The sequence below is a fragment of the Podarcis gaigeae genome (assembly GCF_964106915.1).
Source record: "Podarcis gaigeae genome assembly, chromosome: 5".
NCBI classification, from domain to species: Eukaryota; Metazoa; Chordata; class Lepidosauria; order Squamata; family Lacertidae; genus Podarcis; species Podarcis gaigeae.
Window position 1 is genome coordinate 99,776,863 of NC_139681.1, and position 19,883 is coordinate 99,796,745.

The following is a 19,883-nucleotide window of genomic DNA, read 5'->3' on the forward strand; positions in this document are numbered from 1 at the left end:
AAATAATTAAACATGCATTTATTGAAGTAATGCCTTCAAACATGCATTCTAATAGTAAATGACTGCAATTTAAAGAAACTTCAAAAATTAATTTGCTTCCCCACCACCTCGCAAAGCACTAGACCTCGTGGACTTCCTTTGAATGGTGGAAGATTCGAGAAAGAGAAAGAAATGCACTCGGCACATGAACTATGGAACTCCCTCCCGCAGGAGGCAGTGATGACCACCAACCCATAAGGATTTGATAATAATAATACTAATAAATCATTTTATTTATACCCTGGCCTTCACTCAGGGCGGCTAGCACCAATAAAATCACAGTAAAAAGATCATAGGGGGAAGAAGGGGGGGGACACCAATTTAAAATACAGGTTAAAGTGCAATTTAAAATGCAGCCTCATTTTAAAAGTACCCGATAGATCAAGACCATAAGGGGAGGGCAGCATAAGGGTCAGAGTGAGTCCAAACCAAAGGCCAGGCGGAACAGCTCTGTCTTGCAGGCCCTGTGGAAAGATGTCAAGTCCCGCAGGGCCCTATTCTCTTGTGACAGAGCGTTCCACCACGTCGGGGCCAGTACTGAAAAGGCCCTGGCCCTAGTTGAGACCAATCTAACCTGCTTGAGGCTCGGGACTTCCAAAGTGTTGTCATTTATGGACCTTAAGGTCCTCCCTGGGGCGTACCGGGAGAGGCGGTCCCATAAGTACAAGGGTCTTAGGCCACATAGGGCTTTAAAGGTCAAAACCAGCACCTTAAACCTGACCTTCTACCACCACAGCAATAATTCTGAATCCCAACTGCTGGGGATCATGAGGGGAGAGCTGTTCTTATGCTTAGGATCCTAGAATACTAGACTTGCAGAGTTGGAAGGGAACCCCAGGGGTCATCTAGTCCAACCCCCTGCAATGCAGGAATCTCAGCTGAAGAATCCCTGATGGGTGGCCACCCAACATCTGCTTAAAAACCTCCTGTGACGGTGAGAGTGTTAGAATTCCTGCTCCATGATTGCAGTCATGGGATTGTTGTCTATCACATGACGGTGTATGTTTTGACTCCGCAGAGTGGGAAGTGACGGAGACAGAATGTTTGTGTTCCTGTGTTCCGTGAAGTGGGACTATTGTCCTTTCTTCTTTCTCTCTTTGCTGTCTGATGCTAGAGAGAGAGAGGGAGCCATGTTGCAATGCTCCGTGTGTGTTTAGATGTAAATAAAGTCGATTAGCCAAAATGCTGAGTTGCTGAGGTGTGTCACGCAAGCTGCGAAGGCTCTGCGGATCCCTAAGTGTGCCGGTGTCTGTTGGCACCGGTCGCTGTGATGTTCGGGCTGAAGAAAGCTTTTGAAGCTCCCGAATGAACGACCAGGAGGGAGAGAACATGCCAGTTGGGCATGTGTCTCTGCCAGGGTCCTACTTGAGTGTAGGACGAGCTCCTGACAGAGAGCCTTCTCGTGTAAGTCTGTTCCCTCCACTGTTGAACTGCTCTTACTGTCAGAAAGTTCTTCCTGGTGTTTAGTCGGAATCTCGAGAGCCAGTGTGGTGTAGTGGTTAAGAGCGGTGGACTAGTAATCTGGTGAACTGGGTTCGCTTCCCTGCTCCTCCACATGCAGCTGCTGGGTGACCTTGGGCCAGTCACACTTCCTTGAAGTCTCTCAGCCCCACTCACCTCACAGAGTGTTTGTTGTGGGGGAGGAAGGGAAAGGAGAATGTGAGCCACTTTGAGACTCCTTAAAGGGAGTGAAAGGCGGGATATCAAATCCAAACTCTTCTTCTTCTTCTCCTCTCTCGTAACTGGAATCCTTTGGTTCGATTCCTGCTCACCGAAGCAGCAAAGAGCAAGCCGGCTCCATCTTCCAGCCAACAGCCCTTTAGGTATCTGAAGATGGCTCTTGTATCACCTGTGGCAGTGGCATCATATCAAAGCTGTTAGGTCAGGTCCTTCATCATGCCTAAGAGAGCGGCAGCAAGAGGGGTCAAGGATCTTGAGGGCTATGAATATGCAGGGGATCTCTCAAAGCTAATCACTGCATATATGTCAGCAGGGCCAGATTTAGGTTTGATGAGGCAAGGGATGAGGGTGGCACTGTGGTTTAAAGCACTAAGCCTCTTGGGCTTGCCGATCGGAAGGTCGGCGATTCAAATCCCTGCAATGAGCTCCCGTTGTTCAGTCCCAGCTCCTGCCAACCTAGCAGGGAGGCGGTGTTTGTCCGCTTCCGCAGACAGTTTTTCTGGGTCATGTGGTCAGCATGACTAAGCTGCTTCTGGCGAACCAGAGCAGTGCATGGAAACCCACCAGAGTGGTACCTATTTCTCTACTTGCACTTTGACGTTCTTTTGAATTGCTAGGTTGGCAGGAGCAGGGACCGAGCAACGGGAGCTCACCCCATTGCGGGGATTCGAACTGCCGACCTTTCGATCGGAAAGTCCTAGGCCCTGTGGTTTAACCCACAGTGCCACCCGCTTATACTATATGATAAAAGTGCCATGAGTTTATATGAGTTATGGACCTTTCCCAGGAAGAGATTTGGCCCCAAAGACTTAATGTCTCAGAAGAGAGAAGTTATGTCTGGTTGCAAAGAGGGTACAGATACGTAACTCTCTCTCATGTTAGCATGACTCAAAATACATAGCAAATTCCTGGATCTTCCTCCACGATTTCACAACCAGGGCTGGGAAGTTATAGGAGTCCTTCACATTTCTTCCCCGCTCTGTTCTGTTTGTTTTTAATAATTTGGGCCTCGAGTGTGTTTTGTCTCCAGAGAAGGAGCTGAAATGAGAAAGCAAGCAAATAACCAACAGGATTATTTTTCTATAATTCAGCCTTCTGAAATGAGGAGGAGATTCTCAATTGGGGGGGGGGGATAAAACTTTAACAGAAAACATGGAGGTGGCCCAGATACAAAGCTAATCTTTTGGTCCATGAGCCTCGAGGGGCTGGATCTGCAGGCAAGGTTCTCCATCAACAGGGCATCCCAAAAGATATGTTTCCCAAACAACAGCAAGATGCAAATATTTTAATAAAACAAGGCTTTGTGTCAACGTATAACACCTGTGCTCAGAGATGGCACCGGATTTCCGAACCTAGTGGGTCAGGTTCAAGGTGGGATCACTTTACCTACAAGATCGCCTCACCCATATATGCATAACTTCTAGTGTGGCAGCACAGAAACTTGCCTCTTGAAATCAGGGAGGTGCCTTCACTGTACTTTTTTTGGCGCCAGATGACAAGATAGTTTTTTTGACAAGCCTACTCAGATGTTTAGAAAGTTCACTCAATTTTGAATATGTTTTAGTCTATTGTTATCTTCACTTGTTGAAAGTTTTGAACTACTGTGCTTAATTTACTGTGTTCTGTTTTTAAAACCACTTTGGCATGTTGTTGTTTTCAATCAAGTGCTTTGTAAATTTTATGAAATAATGATAATTTAAAAGTAAGTGTTTCTCTTCCTCTGAATTTAATTGCCCAAATAGGGTATGTCATGTGTTTGTGGGGAAAAAGTAGAGAGTAAGGGGGTTAGTTTCTAAAGGAAACCATGTGAAGCAACAGCTTGCCCAACTTTGATACTTCACATCCTGCTTTCTAAAACAAATAAGCGTTTCCAAATGCAACCTCTTCGCCTCCCCCTACCTACCAATGAGAAGTCAGCAGAAGTTTGAAGAAAACATTTCCTCAGAGTCTCATTTGAGCTGTAGTTATGACACACCACAAGAAACACTTTTCTGTTCCACTGTTCCAGATAACAGGGGAAATGGGGAATGGGAGTATTGCAAAATGATCAAAAGCATTGCATATTATTATACGTAGAAGAAAGTGCGGAGAAGGAACGGCTGTCAGTCCTTTGGGGGAAAAGAGTGAGAGGATCATTAATGGTGCCGGCAGATCCACATTTCACTATCAGATGCCTGGGATTAATTGATGCCTTCGCCGCTTCTGGCTGTTTCAGGGAGGGCGTGTGTTGCAAAAACATCTGCCCACCTCTGGATCCAGTAGCTTTGCATGTAGAAGAACATCTCAAGTTCCGTCCTCAATGGCATCTCCCGGTAGGGCTGGGAGAAACCTCCCTTGGAAACTATGCAGAGCTAAATGAGCATTAGAAGAGCTGGCTGGGTCAGGCCGGTGGTCCATTGAGTCCAGCATCCTGTTCCCACAGTGGCCAACCAGATGTCCCAATGGAAAACCCTTAAATGGGATCTGAGCACCAGAGCCCTCTCCTCATCAGTGGTGAAATAAATAAACTAAGGTCTTATATATATATAATAAATGTTCATAAATGTACCAGTATATCTGAAGGAGCGTCTCCTCCCCCATCGTTCTGCCCGGACACTGAGGTCCAGCTCCGAGGGCCTTCTGGCGGTTCCCTCTCTGCGAGAGGCCATGTTACAGGGAACCAGGCAGAGGGCCTTCTCGGTAGTGGCACCCACCCTGTGGAACGCCCTCCCACCAGATGTCAAAGAGAACAACAACTACCTGACATTCAGAAGACATCTGAAGGCAGCCCTGTTCAGGGAAGTTTTTAATATGTGACATTTTAGTGTATATTTCATCTTTGTTGGAAGCCGCCCAGAGTGGCTGGGGAAACCCAGCCAGATGGGCGGGGTACAAATAAATTATTATTATTATTATTATTATTATTATTATTATTAAGCAAACACGTACATAAATATATAAACCACATGTCTGAAGCAGCACAGGAAAGCAGTCCTGGAACCATTTGGGCTCCCAGACTGACCAAATGTTTTCTCTGCAAAGTCAAAGGAAAATGGAAAAGGCTCCCCATTGTCTTTTCCTTCACAATCCTGTCTTAAGGGTATGTCTGTGTATGAATGGGGTGAGCCTGTGACCTGGCTAAGGAACTAAGTATTTGTCACTACAAAAGACTGGCCAGGCTCCCCAGGGTATCCAATCAAGCCAGCATTAACAGGTAACCTGCCAGACAGGAGGTAAACAACGCACTCAGATTTCTGTTGTAGAACACCCCTTTCTGTGATGTAGATATGATGTTTCTGGGGGTGGTCTTGGACTCTAGGGTGGGCAATTTAAAATGTCCATACAGTATCAGGGCGGACACACCTTGGTTCTGGGTTCTGGGAAAGAGTTCAATAAAGATCAGGCTTACAAGCTGCTTTGCTTCTTAATATTCTCTGGTTGGCCTGTTATTTTCTCCGACTGATGGAAAACATGCAAAGGACTCTATAAGGGCTCTTGTGTCCCCCATAAGGGAATAAGGGTAGATTTTTGTTTATTACAGTGGTTTCCAGCAACTAGCATTCATAAACATTGCTGCCTCCAACTGCAGAGGCAGAGCAGAGCCATCCTGGCTAGAAACCACTCATAGCCCTCTCCTCCTCCACAAATTTGTCCAATCCTCTTTTGAAGCCATCCAGCATGGTGGCCATCACTGCCTCCATGGGCATAGCCAGGGAGGCGGGGGGGACATCTGCCCCAGAAATCAATGCAAATCGATACAAATTGGAGGTTCCCCCCCCTAACTAAACCCTGCCCCCCTAACAAAATTCCTGGCAATGCCCATGACTACCTCCTGCAGAAAGGAGTTCCATAGTTTAACTTATTCCTCTTGATGATCCCTCATAGCTGAGTAAGATGGTCTTCCATAAACACAGTTTGAACAATGAGTCCGTAAGTGACTGTAGAGGCCAATTCTGGATCCACACGTCCTTCCACAGTGGGGACATTGGTTTCCAGGTGGGAGTTGATCACGGTGTGGATTTGACAAGCGTGCCTTCCTCTTAGCACGTGTCTCTCTTGCGTCCTGAGTTTGAGTGTCTTCAAACCCCATGACACCTTTGGTCAGTGGCGTAGCGTGGGTTGTCAGCACCTGGGGCAAGGCAAGTAATTTGCACCCCCTAACCCGTGGATTTGCGCCCCCTAACCTTAACCCCCAGATGTTGCGCCCGGTGCGGCCGGCCCCCCCTGCACCCCCCACGCTACGCCACTGCCTTTGGTCAAGGCTGTTCTCCAACTGGAGCTCTCGCAGGCCAGTGTTTCCCAATTGTTGGTGTTTATACTACATTTTGGGACGCGGGTGGCGCTGTGGGTTAAACCACAGAGCCTAGCACTTGCAGATCAGGTGGTCGGCGGTTCGAATCCCTGTGACAGGGTGATCGCCTGTTGCTCGGTCCCAGCTCCTGCCAACCTAGCAGTTCAAAAGCACGTCAAAGTGCAAGTAGATAAATAGGTACCACTCCGGCGGGAAGGTAAACGGCGTTTCCGTGCGCTGCTCTGGTTCGCCAGAAGCAGCTTAGTCATGCTGGCCACATGACCCGGAAGCCACATGACCTAATGGTCAGGGGTCCCTTTACCTTTTTATACTACATTTTAAAGATTTGCCTTGTCCACGAGTTTTAGTGTTAGGAGACAGGGAGAAAAACTTCTCTCCAAGCACTTTCCCTGTGCTATACCTAACTTTACACATTTCTTTCTGCTGCTGTCGGTCAGTCTAGAAACTCCACTTCCAGGCTCCTTGATTGGGCGTTCATTGGCAGCCGCCTCTTAGGACTTCTGGCGTGGGGCTGGGGGGGGGGGAGGGCGGCCTTGTGGGCCAAACTGTGACCCAAGCTAAGCTTATGTACATACCGTAAACAAAAAGCAAATCAAGAGTTAACCGACAATATGTTTCTGGTCCTGCGCGCCAAGGAGCCGGGTTTAAATGCAGCTCAGTGACAGATGACGTGCAGCAGATCCCATATACTTACTCCAGAGGAGGCTGACAGCAGCAAAAGGCAAATATTGAAGCGGTCAACACTTTGTACTTAGTAGATCTTTAGATGATTTATTGCAGTCAAAGACCAGCTCACTTTGTACTTGTTGTTGTTGTTCAGTCATTTAGTCGTGTCTGCCTCTTTGTGACCCCCTGGACCAGAGCACGCCAGGCACTCCTGTCTTCCACTGCCTCCCGCAGTTTGGTCAAACGCATGCTGGTAGCTTCGAGAACACTGTCCCACCATCTCATCCTCTGTTGTCCCCTTCTCCTTGTGCCCTCCATCTTTCCCAACATCAGGGACTTTTCCAGGGAGTCTTCTCTTCTCACGAGGTGGCCAAAGTCTTGGAGCCTCAGCTTCAGGATCTGTCCTTCCAGTGAGCACTCAGGGCTGATTTCCTTCAGAATGGATCGGTTTGATCTTCTTGCAGTCTATGGGACTCTCAAGAGTCTCCTCCAGCACCAGAATTCAAAAGCATCCATTCTTTGGCGATCAGCCTTCTTTATGGTCCAGCTCTCACTTCCATACATCACTACTGGGAAAACCATGGCTTTAACTATACGGACCTTTGTTGGCAAGGTGATGCCTCTACTTTTTACTTTTACTTTGTACTTAGTAACTGGTTTTTTGGGGTTTTTTTAATGCAATAAAGTTTGCATTTAAAAAAAAAGAAATGCACTTAGCAGGTCGCGCAATCAGAGCATCCGCGCTGGGCGCATCTGGGAGGCGGCTCGCGCCCTCCGGGGGCAAAGGCGGGCCGTGCCGCGCACCTCCCCTTCCCCTCCCGCCTCTGGAGGAAGGCGCCGCCCCGGCCTCCGCCTCCCCGGCCGCCTGGAGCCGCACCCCGGCCCGGCGCCGCCGCTCCGCCCCGCTCGGCCCCTCCGGCCTCCCGCTGCTTTGCATACCGCCACGTCACCGCCAATCAGCGCGCCGGAGAGGCGAATGGGGGCCGAAGGAGGCGCCGCCGCCGCGGAGCGAGCGAGCAAGGCGGACCGGCCGAGGGAGCCTTCCTCCGTCGGCAGCGCGGCAACCGCGACGGCGCCCCCGGAGGGCGAGGTGAGCGAGGCCGGGAAGGGCGCGAGGGGGGCGGACGCCGGCTCGGCCAAAGAACCCTTGCCAGGCTCCGGGCCGGGGCGCTTGCGCTCCGCGGGGCAAAGCCGGGGCGCTTCGGGTCTTGCCTTTCGACGACGCGGAGTTCGGGCAGGCGAAGGGGACCCGGATCCGGAGGAGTTAATCCGGGGTAGCCCCCCCAAGTTCACACGGGAGGGAGGCAGGTTCCCCCGGGTCGCAGCTCCGGGGCAAAGCGCCTGCCCTCCAAGGTCCCGGGTTCAAATCTCGGTTGTGTCTCCGGAAGGGCGGGGAGAGAGGCGCGCTGCCTGCCTGGAATCCCGGAAAGCCGCTGCCGGCCCGTGCAGGCATCACTGAACTAGGCGTAGCATAGGTCGGTTTGTGGCTTCCACGCCGGTGTCAACGGCGAGCGATCCCCGGGGAGGGCTCTCTGTTGCGCGGCGCCCGGAGGCTTCCAGGCACGGCTGGGTGCTGGTTACGTGGTTCGGTTCGGGGAGAGAGATGCGCTGCTTCGGGTCCCGTCCTACCTCTCCGGGCTGTCGTCTCTCCAAACCGCGCCAGGCTCCAGTTCCGTCCTTGCGCCCTTCGGAACGCGTTTATTTTTTCCAAGAAAACCAGATTGCGAGCGTAGGGGTTCCGATCTGGAGAGGGTAACGCGGGGGAGACTTTAACCCCCTTCCCCTCCTCTCCCTCCTACGAGATCGGGATCCGGATCCGATCGCGCTTTGGGGAGTCAGAAGGATGCGCCCGGCTCCTGCGCCAGCTTGCCGAGAGCCTTCCCCGCCTCCGGTGCTTCCTGGTCGGCGGCTCCGAGCTGGAGCGCCGCGCGCTGGAACAGCCACCCGGAGGATTGGAGGATGGAGGCGGCAGCTGCGCTCGGACGGTCCCTGCTGCTTGGACAGCTGCCAGTCTTCCCTTCTCCCTCCACCCCCTTCTCCCAAATCGCCTAGGATGGGAAGGGGAATTAATGTTAACCGGAGGAACGTCAGGCTGCAGGGTCCCATCAAAGAGGGCTTTCTCGGTAGTGGCGCCAAACCCTCCCATCAGATGTCAAGGAAATCAACAGCTATCTGACTTTTAGAAGACATTTGAAGGCAGCCCTGTTTAGGGAAGTTTTTCCATGTCTGATGTTTTGTTGTATTTTTAATATTTTGTTGGAGGCTGCCCGGAGTTTATACCACATGGGCAGGGTATAAATACATTACATTATTATTATTATTATTATTATTATTATTAATTAAGGCCTGGCTCCTCCAGCATCCTGGTCTGACAGTGGACAGCCAGATGCCCCCACCCCACCCCCAAGCAGGACCCTAGCGGGACAACAACAACAACAACAACAATAATTTATATTTATATTTATACCTCACCCTTTCCTGTTCAAAAACCGGGCTCAGGGCGGCTAGCAACAAATTTAAAACACTTTAAAACACTTAATTATAAAAGCAGCATAAAATACAGTATAAAAACATGAATAACAATAAAATTCAAAAATCAGTTAGATAATCCCCAGGGCTAGCTGGCTGAATCGGTCCTCCTTGGGCCAGCGAAGAGCCCAGGGGAGAATTAACCACAGCTCTTATTTCCTGCACCTAGGGGTCATCTCGCCTGTGATTCTGACAAGCAGCTTCCTGGGGGCAGTGCAATGTTTGCCAGAACCTAAGTGCTTGCAGGATGAGGCCAGAGGCCCCTATAGCCCAGCATCCTCTTCTCAGCCAGATGCCCATGACAAGCAGGATCTGAGCACCGCAGCCACTTTCCCCTTCTGGTTTTTCCAGCGACTGGGGCTCAGCAACACTGCTGCCTCTTACCATGGTGGCAGAGCAGAACCATTGTGGGCTGGCAGACATCAATAGCTTCCTTCTCCTTCTCTGTGGATATGTTTCCCTTCCTCCAGCGCAGTTTCCATTGCTGCTTTCTGCGGGAGCGAGTTCCAGAGTTCCCACTTTTGAACGCAGGCGCATGTTCTTGCCGTCCGAATCGTACCACGTGGGGAAGACTAACGCCCGTTGCTTGCCTTTGCTACAGGGTGGAAGCAGGAGGAGGCCTGTTCAGAAACAGCAGCGAGGCTGCAGATGACCCCCTCTCTGTGGAGGAGCATCTCTATCATGCTTTCAAGCCTTTGGAGGGTTTTGTGTTTGTGACCACCAGGCTCTTCAACTGCAAGGTAGGCCAGTGTGATTATTGTCCTGTTACAGGTGGGGGGGCAGGTGTTCTGGGGGCAGGAGGGCAGTGGCTTGCTTAAGGATGCTGCCCAAGAGAGATTTGGCCCGGAGGACCTTAATTCCAGCTCCCCTTTCTTAGCTGTGTCTCTGTGCCACCAGCCGCTGGACTCCCGACAGCTTCTGAGAACCAAAATGGCACACTCTGCAAGGATGAGGGTCATGTGGTCCTCCAGGTGTTACTGGACCACAGCTCTCATCATCTCTTGAATTTAGCTGTCTGGCTTGGGACTAAAAGGGGGGGGGGGAATAAAAACCCTCCCCCCGCAGCCTTTAGCCTTCCTGGCTTTTCTTAGCCTCTAAATAACCAGCCACTGTCTTTGCACCGTGTGTTTTGCCTTGGCGTAGATCTTTTAGGTTCTGTGGTTTTTTGTCTTTTCTGGCAATGTTTTTACTGTCTCGCCGATCCTCGCGCAGATTGCCTTGAGTACCTTGTTCATTGCAAAGGTGATTCCTAAGTTTTGAAAACAAACAAACACACATGTTTTTCCAGGCTCCTTACCACTGGGTTATTTTAATCATGGTATCGTTTGATGTTTGTTGTCCTGGGTTTGTTTGGTAGGAACGGTAGGATAGAAATGCAATGCATAATAATAAATAATGTCTTGTCCCCTAGAATCAGACCCTCTCTCCTCCACCCCCCCTTCCTACATACATTTCCTCTCCCACCTTTCCTGATTGACCTTCATTTGTACGTCTTGCAGGCAAGGCCAGTTCCGACTTTTAATTTTTCGCACCTAGCAATTTCAGACACGTTAAATGATGCCTGGTTAGGAGCAAGCGGAACTTGATGTTTCGAAGAGAAGTCAATGTGATAAGGAGATAGATTGCTATCTCCCAACCTAATCAGCCCTCTAATCAGAAACAAAGTCATTTCCCTTCCAAAAACCTGGAAGCTCACTTCTTTTAAAAATTAGCCTCGTGAGCTTCAGTAGCTGAGTAACTCAGACAATTGGGTGTGTGTCTGTGTGGCACAAGGAAGGGACATCATCTTCACTGCATCGGATATCTATGGCTTTTCAGGGTAAGTTTAGGCATTGCTGAATGTAACTCAAGTATTGTGTGGAGGGCTCTCTGGTCCTGAATGGGGCAACTGTGCCCCTGAAGGACCAGGTGCGCAGCCTGGGAGTCATTCTGGACTCACAGCTGTCCATGGAGGCACAGGTCAATTCTGTATCCAGGGCAGCTGTCTACCAGCTCCATCTGGTACGCAGGATGAGACCCTCCCTGCCCGCAGACTGTCTCGCCAGAGTGGTGCATGCTCTGGTTATCTCCTGCTTGGACTACTGCAATGCGCTCTACGTGGGGCTACCTTTGAAGGTCACCTGGAAACTACAACTAATCCAGAATGCGGCAGCTAGACTGGGGTCTGGGAGCGGCCACCAAGACCATATAACACCAGTCCTGAAAAATCTTCATTGGCTCCCAGTACGTTTCCAAGCACAAGTCAAAGTGTTGGTGCTGACCTTGAAAGCCCTAAACGGCCTCGGTCCTGTATACCTGAAGGAGCGTCTCCACTCCCATTGTTCAGCCTGGACACTGAGGTCCAGCTCTGAGGCCCTTCTGGCAGTTCCCTCACTGCGAGAAGCAAAGCTACAGGGAACCAGGCAGAGGGCCTTCTCGGTAGTGGCGCCCGCCCTGTGGAACACCCTCCCACCAGATGACTTTTAGAAGACATCTGAAGGCAGCCCTGTTAATAATAATAATAATAATAATAATAATAATAATAATAATAATAATAATTTATTATTTGTACCCCGCCCATCTGGCTGAGTTTCCCCAGCCACTCTGGGTGGCTTCCACAGAGACCAAAAATACACTAAAATGTCACACATTAAAATAAATAAATAAATAAATATATATGCATAATTAAGGGAAGCTTTTAATGTTTGATGCATTACTATATTTTAATATTTTGTTGGAAGCCGCCCAGAGTGGCTGGGGAAGCCCAGCCAGATGGGCGGGTATAAATAACAAATTATTATTATTAATATTATTAATAATAATAATAATAATTTATATACTGCCTTTACCTCCGACTGGAACTGAAGGCAGCTCCCACAAATTAAAGCAACACGGATAAAATACTGGACTACTGCCTTGCGCTCTGTGTGGAGCTTCCCTCGTGCTTGATCCAGAGCTTGCAGTTAGTGCAGAATGCTGCAGCGCGATTGCTGACAGGAGGGAGGCCTTGTCAGCTAACGACACCTGCGCTCAGAGTCCTGCGCTGGTTTCCGAATTGCTACCGGGCCGAGTTCAAGGTGTTGCTGTTGGGGTATAAAGTCGACATCCCACATGCGTCCACCGCACTGCTTGGGTGCATGGAATTAGCACTGCCACAGCTGCCACGTAATACCCATTCCACATCTGTAAGGAACTTGTTCTTTTAGTCTGGCAGCCCCTGCCTATTCTCTGGAACTCCCTGCCTATTGACATCAAGCGGATACCTTTGCCTGCTCTCTTTTTGGCACCTGCTAAAAACATTCTTGTTTAGACAAGCCTACCCAAAGGCTTAGAAAGTGGAGGTAATTTTAATTTGTTTACCTTTTTAACATGTGTATGTTTTAAAGTGTGATATGTATTTTTTCTTGGTTTCATTGTTCTGTCCTTTTGTTAACTGCTTTGAGATGTATTGTTTCTTTGAAACAAATGAATGAAATAAATAGCCAGCGCTTCAGATTGTGCCCGGAAACAGGTAGCCGGTGACGCTTTTGAAACAGGAGAGTCATGTGCCCCTTGCAATGTGAGAGGGAGCAGGTCTTGCTGTGGCTGCGTACCTTTGCACGACTTAATAATAGTGCTCTGCATTTTTGACATTTCTGCCGTGCTGCTTGTGTGCTTGAAGTGCTCTGCGCACAGCTCCCCAGATTCCAAAGTGATGGTGGTTGGTTTGGGGTGAAAGCAGCCAGAAATTGCACCTTGCGGCTTCTTAGTGGATTCCAACTTACTCTCCCATTGTGTTACCAGCAGACTGGATTTGCATGGACTTGGCTGGGTCTTGCATTAGCTCTGCCAATGGGACGTGGCTCTCCCTTGCAGCTCCTCACTTTGCATGTGAGATTTTTCAGTGCATAAGGCTAGTTTTTTTCCGTTTAAAAAGTCGTGCTAAAAATGGGGGCCATCTTATACATTGGTAGTGCCTAGGGCAGGCGTTTGATTGGTTGCTGCCATGGCTGTAGGCGGCCATGTTACTGGTTGCTACGTCAATGGGTGGTGTTGATTAGCTGACGCTGCGGCAATTGGGCATGCGATTGGCAGCTTCTTCTGACAAGGGGACAGCCAAAAGGCGGATTTAGTGATGCTCAACAACTCTGTGCCATCTCCCCCCATTTTCTTAAATTTGAGTCCCCCAAAAGAGGGGCGTGTTATACACGGAAAAGTATGGTATATATTTACTGTCTGCTCAGTACAGTGGTACCTCTGGATGCGAACGGGGTCTGTTCCAGAGCCCCGTTCACATCCTGAGTAGAACGCAACCTGCGTCTGCGTGGGTCGTGATTCGCCACTTCTGCGCATGCACGTGATGTCATTTTGAGCATCCGCGCATGCGCGAGTCGCGAAACCCGGAAGTAACCCGTTCCGTTACTTCCGGGTCGCCGTGGAGCGCAACTTGAAAACACTCAGCCTGAAGCATATTTAACCCGAGGTATGACTGTACTGTCTCCCACTTGATCCATGTGATGAAGAGGACTCTGCCCTAGAAAAGTGAACTGTCGAAATAGATTCATTTGTCTTTAATGTGCCTCAATATGCTTTTTCTCTTGGGTTATATATAATCTCATTAGCTTTTACAACAACCCTGTGAAGTGGGCCAATGTTATCCTCCTCATTTCAAGTTGGGGGACTGAGGCAAAGGGATTAAGACCCTCTGAAGAATTTGTAGTAAGCAATACATATCTGGAGAGCGCTTGACCTACAGACTTAAGCTGTGGGTGCCTGCCTAGGCATGTAGAATGTGGATGTACATTTTAATTCAGATTTTGGTTTATTAGTCAAGTTCTGTTTTGAATGATATAAACAGTTTTTAAGGTTTTTTGCTGATAATAATATTGTTCTCTTTGTAAACTGCTTTGAGGTGTTTTTTTTTTAAATCAATAGAGCAGTGTATAAATTCTTTAAAAGAAACAGACATTGTGGAAGTTTGTAAGTTTATGCATGGCATAAACAAGAACTGGGGGAAATGCAGTGAAACTGAATCCTGGAAGATTCAGGAAAGATAAATGAAAAGTCTTTCATGCAGTGTGTAGCCAAACCGTGGAACTCCCTGCGGAACAACCCAGAAGGCTTTAAGATTACTGCAATGCGTTATACATAGGGCTGCCTTTGTAGACGGTTCGGAAACTTCAGCTGGTGCAGAATTCAGCAGCCAGGCTGCTCACCAGACCAAGACAGTCTGAGCATATTGCACCTATCCTGGTCCGACTGCACTGGCTCCCAATTACTTTCCGGGCCCAATTCAAAGTGCTGGTTTTGAGCTATAAAGTGCTAAACAGCTCAGGACTGCAATACCTCAAGGAGCACCTCTTTCCATATGAACCTCCCCGGACCCTGAAATTATCTTCTGAGGCCTCCTTAGTGTGTCTCCTCCTTGAGAAGTCCAGAGGGTGGTAACACGAGAGCGGGGCCTTCTCTGCAGTGGCTCCCTATCTGTGGAATGCTCTCCCCAGGGAAGTTTGCCTGGTGCCTTCATTGTACACCTTTAGGCGTCAGGCAAAAACGTTCCTTTTCAACCAGGCCTTTGCCTTGTCTTGATCTACATCCTATATACCCTTTTTAAAAAATGCTGACTCTTTGGGGTCTTTTTTATTGGGTTGTTGGTTTTTCTTTTGATTTTATGTATTTGATATTTTATGGGAACCATCCTGAGACTTTCGGGTGTGGGGCGGTATAGAAAATAAATAAATAAATAAATAAATAAATAGTAATAATAAAAGACACATTCACAAAGGACAAGAGGGCTATCGATGGCTCTTGTCCACAGATCCTGCTTGTGAGTTTCCCGTAATGGGCGTCCGGCTGGCCACTGTGAGAATAGGATGCTGGACCAGAGAGGCCACTGACCCGATCCGTCAGGGTTCACCTTATGTTCTTATGTTAGTACAGTGGACGCTCGGGTGGCGAACGTGCATGCTCTAGTTATCTCCTGCTTGGACTACTGCAATGCGCTCTACGCGGGGCTACCTTTGAAGGTCACCTGGAAACTACAACTAATCCAGAATGCGGCAGCTAGACTGGGGTCTGGGAGCGGCCGCCAAGACCATATAACACCAGTCCTGAAAAATCTTCATTGGCTCCCAGTACGTTTCCAAGCACAATTCAAAGTGTTGGTGCTGACCTTGAAAGCCCTAAACGGCCTCGGTCCAGTATATCTGAAGGAGCGTCTCCACCCCCATTGTTCAACCCAGACACTGAGATCCACTGCTGAGGGCCTTCTGGCGGATCCCTCATTGCGAGAAGTGAGGTTACAGGGAACCAGACAGAGGGCCTTCTCGGTAGTGGTGCCTGCCCTGTGGAACGCCCTCCCATCAGATGTCAAGGAAATAAGCAGCTATCTTCTCTTTAAAAGATATCTGAAGGCAGCCCTGTTTAGGGACGTTTTTAATATTTAATGCTGTGTTGTTTTTAACACTTGATTGGAAGCCGCCCAGAGTGGCTGGGGAAACTCAGCCAGATGGGTGGGGTATAAATAATAAATTATTATTATTATATGATTATTTGTGCAGGAGGCACATTTGCAACCCCCCAGCGCTGCGATTCTGCACTTCTGCGCAAAGCGCAATTTAGCGTTTCTGCGCATGCGCAAGCACCAAAACCCGGAAATAACCGGTTCCGGTACTTTTGTGTTTCAGCATGTCCGTAACCCGAAAACGCACAACCTGAAGCGTCTGTAAACCAAGGTATGACTGTACACACAGCTAAAAGCTTCAGAAGAACTGCTGTGCTTGCTTGATATTTCTTTGCAGTCGGCATCCATTCCTCTGTTTGCTTTCGGCATCCATTCATTGTTACTAAAGAATGAACGAAGCGGCAGGTTTTATGCAGGAAAAAACAAAGCACTGGGAGATATTCGCTGGCTGAGGGCCATCCAAGTGGAGGAGGCAGGAAGACAAGGCTCTGGCACAGTTTAGGCGAAAGGCGAGTCCCATCCTTCAGAAACATTCATTCTAAATTTAGAGTGGGTCAGGCAGCGGAGAGGCAACTGGAACAAGCGATTGTGTACGAGAGAAGAGGCAGCTCCGGGCTCTCATTGAGCATAAATCCAGCCTGACAAAAGCAGCCCATTCAGAAACACTGTTGTTACTAAGCAATATACCTGCTTCTTTGAAAGAGAGCAGAGGGGGAGAAATGAACTCATCCACAATGCACATAAAAAATAACTCTCGAGAGGATGAGTTTGTTACTATTGGACCGGTAGGTGTACAAATTCATGAGCTGCAAATTCCGGGCTGCATTCTGAGCAGACCTGGCAGTATCTCTGCCTCTATGTTGGGTTCAGGGTTGTATTAGGGTGGCTCTGTGGTCTAAACCACTGAAAGGGTCAGTCAGTTTTATTGCACATAGCCAAAGGCTGCCACAATGGACACAGAATCATTCAACAGTCTAAACGACAGAGCCTCTTGGGCTTGGCGGTTTGAATCCCCACGACGGGGTGAGCTCCCGTTGCTCTGTCCCAGCTCCTGCCAACCTAGCAGTTTGAAAGCACACCAGTGCAAGTAGATAAGTAGGTACCGCTGTAGCAGGAAGGTAAAAGGTGTTTCTGAATTGTTACGGCTAAAATCTGGGTGCGGAGCTACTCTGCCACCCAGCTCGTCGGACTAAGTGTCCGCGGGTCCCTGCGGAAGAAAATGAGCTCAACCGGGCATAGGAGCAAACAGAAGATCCAAGTTTATTGCGCAACAGGTTCAAGACCAGATTGAACAGCGAGAAAGGGGTGACATGAACTTTTGAAACTCCCTCCATGTCCCAGAATACAGTGCAAAATACCTCCCAGTTACATCATGAATATATTAAGGAAAGGTTGGGTTACACAGATTACATCATGAATACATTAAGGAGAGGTTGGGTTACACCGGATTAACATATGGAGGAGGGAGGGGGAATATGCAGAGCTGGAGATATGCGCAGATAAGCGCTTCCTGAGTGCCGGTGATGGGAAGACAATGGTCCATGTATGCATAGTCTGCCACCTGGCATTGCCCGGAGGAAAGGCTTGGCAGAGTGATTTGACAGGATTAGGGTCTTGACACCTTACCTGAGGGATTATGGAGGACAGGGGAAGGGTGATGGAGTCCTAGAGAAATTGAGCAAATTGGCACATTGATTTTCTATGGATTTTATAGATTTTAGTCCCTTTTGACATTGACAATTGGAAATAAATTGATATATTGTAGCGAAGAAGAAGGTGAAGAAGACATGCCCCCCCCTTCCGTATCAGTATGCTCTGACTTCACCACGGTGCCCCGTTGCACCAGAAGCAGTTTAGTCCTAGTTCTGGCATTTGTTGTGTACATAAGCTTCAAAGTTTCCTTTGCTTTTAAAATTTATTTTATATTTTGCTATGTTTTTTCTCAATATTTAGTAGTTTTTCAATGTTTAGATATTTTTCTTCGGTGAAGCGAAATTACCTAGATTACCTATTGATTTAAAATACAAAAAATAGCAAAAGTAAAACAAACAAATGGATGTTTTCTAAACCCAGGAAAAGAATTTTCAGCACAGTACAAAAGTTTAAAGCATTCCTTTCTTTAATTTTGTAATTTACTGTGGGAAACACTCAAAATATTGCTACTGCTGTAGTTAGCAGTAGGAATTGATAGCTGAGCAAAGAAACATAAAAATTCCTTAAACACTGAAAAAGAAAAGAAAAGAAGAAGAAGCAGTTTAGTCCTGCTGGCCACATAACCTGGGAAGCTGTCTGTGGACAAACGCTGGCTCCCTTGGCCTGAAAGCAAGATGAGCGCCACAACTCTATAGTTGCCTTTAACTGGGCTTACCCGTCCAGGGTACCTTTACCTTCACCTGGATTTATTTTTCATTTCCATATGCTAGGAAGCAAACTTCTTCTCGCAGCGCAGAGTTAAACTATGGAACTCCCTGCCACAGGAGTCAGTGGTGGCCAACAACTTCAGAGGGCTTTAAAAGAGGACAAATTAGTGGAGGAGAGGGTCATCAGTGGCTCCTAGTCAGGGTGGCTTGGCTCTGCCTCCAACTGGCCATGGTCCTGAACACCAGTTTCTGGAAACCCCAGGAGGGGAGAGGCCTCTTGTGGAATTCCCATAACAGCATCTGTTTGGCTACTGCGAGAACAGGATACTGGATTATGTGGTCCCCCCCCCCCCCGGGTCTGACATAGCAGGTTCTTCTTATGTTCTTATGGGGTCTCCCTCCCCACTTTTGTCTTACCTGGTTTGTGTGTCTGTTGCTTAATGTGGATATGTGAATTTTATGTGCTGAGGTATGCACACACATACAGATATATGGATGGGGAAGTTTAAATAGTCACATTTTTCCTTATGTTGCAGTTTGAAAAAAGTGAATGTAAAGATTGCATAATATAATAATACAAGCAATCCCGATACTTTCATCTTGGAATGGTTGATCCCATTGCAAACTACTTAAACAAGTACAATGGTACCTCGGGTTAAGAACTTAATTCGTTCCGGAGGTCTGTTCTTAACCTGAAACTGTTCTTAACCTGAGGTACCACTTTAGCTAATGGGGCCTCCCACTGCCACCACCGCACCATTTCTGTTCTCACCCTGAAGCAAAGTTCTTAACCTCAGGTACTATTTCTGGTTTAGCGGAGTCTGTAACCTGAAGCATCTGTAATCTGAAGCGTCTGTAACCTGAAGCGTCTGTAACCTGAGGTACCACTGTACGTTTGAACATTGCTGCCTCTTGCACACATTCTGATTTGTTTGGGGAGAAGTGGAGGTTTATTTTTGGGCAGGGTTGGGTGTTGTTGTTTTGCATTTTTCTGCAGCCCAAAACTTCACGTGTGCCTGAGCATCCCTGACTCTTTTTTTTTTTTTTAAAAAAGATATTTATTAAAGTTTTACAATTAAAAAAAAGTTACAGAATAACAAGAAGGGAAAAAAATAAAAATAAAAAAGATACAAAAATACATAGGAAAAATACAAAATACAGGAAAAATGAAAAAAAACAATTAAAAACACATCAATCTTTTCATATCTTATATTTCATTTACTTATTTCCCTGACCTCCTCACACCTCCCTTTTTTGTATTCCAGTTCACATAGTTAATTCAGCAAATCCTTCCCCTCTTTGTTTTTATCTTAATTCTGTGTCTTAACATATTATAGCTTTATATTTTCATCTGATTATCAATCCATTTTTACATATTCTTTTTAACCTTATTGCTAAAGCCACTTCATTTCAATCCAACATCATTTTAACATTCATTAATTTTACAATGTTTCTGCAGATAGTCTTTAAATTTCTTCCAATCTTCTTCCACCAACTCTTCTCCCTGGTCTCGGATTCTGCCAGTCATTCCCGCCAATTCCATATATTCTATCAATTTCATCTGCCATTCTTCCCGGGTGGGTAAATCTTGTGTCTTCCAATACTTCGCGATGAGTATTCTTGCTGCTGTTGTTGCACTGAGCATCCCTGACTCTGAAGCAACCCTTATGTGCACAATTATTATGCCGAGCAGAGATGTTTTGATGTTAACGGGTGGCGACAGACGCCTCTCTGAACAGGACTCTTTCATTTCCCCTCTATCTTCCAGCTACGTTTACTGGAACCCCGAGACAACTGATGAATTACAACTTGCGGAGAGAAATACGGTTAGAGTTTTGGAGCATAACTTCTTTGGGATGATAGGTATTCAGGCATGGAAGAGGCTATAAATTCAGTG

General features: G+C 47.7%; 1 protein-coding gene across 4 annotated transcripts in view; it reads left to right on the top strand.

Moving 5' to 3' along the window:
* Positions 1-7,394: 7,394 nt before the first annotated feature.
* The window catches only part of IL1RAP (interleukin 1 receptor accessory protein), a 103,138-nt gene continuing 90,649 nt past the window's right edge, over positions 7,395-19,883 (top strand). The window contains exons 1-2 of one of the 4 annotated variants that reach the window (XR_014564347.1): positions 7,395-7,766; positions 9,807-9,945. The gene's annotated coding sequence lies outside the window, so the exon portion shown is untranslated. The other 3 variants (XM_083739482.1, XR_014564348.1, XM_083739483.1) reach the window with 3 other exon arrangements.